Genomic DNA, 3499 nt, shown 5'->3' on the forward strand with positions numbered 1-3499 from the left:
CATCATTGTGGCACTGCAGGAGACCCATTATGGACTTGTCATCTAAAGAATGGGAGGGGGAGTGGAAATGGTTTGCGACTGGGGGTGCAGTTGTTTATTGCGAACCGAGCGGAGGTGTCCTGCAAAGCGGTCCCCAAGCCTCCGCTTGGTTTCCCCAATATAGAGGAAGCCACACCGGGTACAATGGATGCAGTATACCACATTGGCAGATGTGCAGGTGAACCTCTGCTTAATGTGGAAAGTCATCTTGGGGCCTGGGATAGGGGTGAGGGAGAAGGTGTGGGGGCAAGTGTAGCATTTCCTGCAGTTGCAGGTGAAGGTGCCGGGTGTGGTGGGGTTGGAGGGCAGTGTGGGGCGAACAAGTGAGTCACGGAGAGAGTAGTCTCTCCGCAACGCAGACAAGGGTGGGGATGGAAAAATGTCTTGGGTGGTGGGGTCGGATTGTAGATGGAGGAAGTGTCGGAGGATGATGCGTTGTATCCAGAGGTTGGTGACCCCTATCCCAGGCCCCACGATGACTTTCCATATTAAGCAGAGGTTCACCTGCACATCTGCCAATGTGGTATACTGCATCCACTGTACCCGGTGTGGCTTCCTCTACATTGGGGAAACCAAGCGGAGGCTTGGGGACCACTTTGCAGAACACCTCCGCTCTGTTCTCAATAAACAACTGCACCTCCCAGTCGTGAACCATTTCAACTCTCCCTCCCATTTTTTTTAGATGACATGTCCATCATGGGCCTCCTGCAGTGCCACAATGATGCCACCCGAAGGTTGCAGGAACAGCAACTCATATTCCGTTTGGGAACCCTGCAGCCCAATGGTATCAATGTGGACATCACCAGCTTCAAAATCTCCCCCCAACGCATCCCAAAACCAGCCCAGTTCATCCCCTCCCCCCAATGCACCACACAACCAGCCCAGCTCTTCGCCTCCACCCACTGCATCCCAAAACCAGCCCAGCCTGTCTCTGCCTCCCTAACCTGTTCTTCCTCTCACCCATCCCTTCCTCCCACCCCCAGCCGCACCTCCATCTCCTACCTACTAACCTCATCCCACCTCCTTGACCTGTCCATCTTCCCTGGACTGACCTATCCCCTCCCTACCTCCCCACCTATACTCTCCTCTCCACCTATCTTCTTTTCTCTCCATCTTCGGTCCGCCTCCCCCTCTCTCCCTATTTATTCCAGAACCCTCACCCCATCCCCCTCTCTGATGAAGGGTCTAGGTCCGAAACGTCAGCTTTTGTGCTCCTGAGATGCTGCTGGTCCTGCTGTGTTCATCCAGCCTCACATTTTATTGTCTTGGTGTCTCAGCAGGTTGGATGTCCGTGTGAATCCTTTCCTACATTCAGACCAGGTGAATGGTTTCTTTCCAGTGTGAAATTTTTGATGTGCAAGTAAATGTCTTGACTGAGTGAATCCCTTTCCACATTCAGGACAGGAGAACAGCTTCTTACCAGTGTCACTGTATTGGTGAAGTTCCAATTGGGATGGGCAAACAGTCCCTTTCAGGCACTTCACATTTTTCCACAATCTCCTCCTGGTGTGACTGTGCTCATGTTCTGACATTTTAGGATAAATTCTTGCAGGCCATTGCACATACAGCTTAGGCGTGTTTCTGCCCTGTGTGAATGTCACTGTTTCCCGTTCAAAATCCTTTGATAATTAGGTCCGATAAACAGAATGACTGTCAAAGCTGGATGTATTTTCATCTGAATCCTTTAATTATAAATCAACATTTCCAACAGGAAATAAAAACAGCTATAAGAGAAAGAAAGCAGAATAACACACGCATTTTGTAAAATTGAGAGAAATTCACCCCAATACTTGGGGAGAAAAATTATGATCTAAACTGTTGGATTATCATTAAAACACAACAGTGTTTAACACAGCAAAACCAATCAGTGTTTGCACAAACTATAAATGGGAGGCAGAGCTGGACAATGAGGTATGAAAGTAGCATTATATGTGCCTGCAATTCGATTGTTCCCATTCTCTCCCCAGATGTTTTGATCCCTAAGAACAAGTGCAGAAGCAAAATACTGGGAATCTGAAGATAGAAAATGTTGAAATATTCAGCAGGTTAAGCAGCAGCTGAATTGTTCTTTTAATATATTACTGATCAAAACCTTAGGCTGTATGGTCTGCAATTCTCTCCATATACCTCACTGACTCTGTCTCCTTTTCAAGATTGTTCTTTCAGCAGACATCTTTAAAAAGCTCTTTGCTGATTGACTTTATGTTCCTCAGTGATAGTCTTGTGATGTAATATGTCTGTAAAATGCTGGTGAACTTGGGTGATATGTTCATGCCACTTGTGATGTCACTTAGAAACGTATCATTCATCCCTGCACTGTAACAACCCTGAGAAAGAAAGCATCATGTCAGCACCTTCAGCACAGGGGTGGCAGTAATTCATGTGAACACTCTCACCTGCTCAACAGGATTGACAACATCTGACAGTCTTGCTCTACCTTTGCTTGTCCACATCCAAAAACGGAGCTTTATTTAAAATAAAGACAGTTGGTGCAAATGGATTAAAAGGCCATGTCGAAATAAGTGTAACAAGAACAGTGTAATAAAAACTGATTCGACAATGTTCCTTTAAAATTCCAGTGCTCCCTACAATCTCCCTTCCTTGACAATCACAAAGTGGAAATAGCTGAATCTAGTTGGGATCAATGTTAAACCCATCAGCTTCTTCTCCATCTCCCCTCCAACTTAAACTGCTTCACAAAGAAACAAACTGCCAAGCAGCCCTCATCCCTATCAGATTGCCCAGAGCCTGCAAACTGGTTCTCAGATTGGTAGAAGGAAGGATGAGGAGAAACAAAATTATCTTACTCACAGCAAACACTTAGCCACATTCCAGGGATGGGGGTGACAAAGTTTGGAAATACTCACCAAGACTCCAGTGAAACGACCACAACCAAGAGGAGGAACAAAGTCCCCAACCCAACTCACAGATCTACCTACCAGCTGGCAGCTTCCTGAACCTTCACCCAGCTGCCCCCCACCTCCCCAGGAGTAGAACAGCCCAAGGGGAGTCTCTATGGAACCAGCAGCCAGGGGATTGATGATATCCTGCCTTGTGCTGTGTGGAAAATTGTCCTCACCACCTCACCATTGCAATGTAAATACTGAAATCATTTGCTTGATGGACCTTGGTGGGCATCACTGTTCTGGGCAGATATAGTGCAGTATGGCACCCATCTGTACTGTACCCATTCTCTGAATCTTTTCTTGTTACTCTCTTCTGGTGATTTGCACATTCTGCGGTAGTCTCTGGCTCCCTGTTTATCCTGGTCATTCCTCCCCATTTTCCTGGTCATCATAGCAACACTAGAAAACACGATGAGATAGCACGCACTGCTGATGCTGGAGTCAGAGATAACACGGCGTGGAGCTGGAGGAACACAGCAGGCCAGGCAACATCAGAGAAGCAGGAAAGCTGATGTTTCAGATCAGAACCCTTCTTCAGAAAAATGAAGATGCTG

This window comes from Stegostoma tigrinum, unplaced genomic scaffold (assembly GCF_030684315.1).
Source record: "Stegostoma tigrinum isolate sSteTig4 unplaced genomic scaffold, sSteTig4.hap1 scaffold_110, whole genome shotgun sequence".
Taxonomy (NCBI): domain Eukaryota; kingdom Metazoa; phylum Chordata; class Chondrichthyes; order Orectolobiformes; family Stegostomatidae; genus Stegostoma; species Stegostoma tigrinum.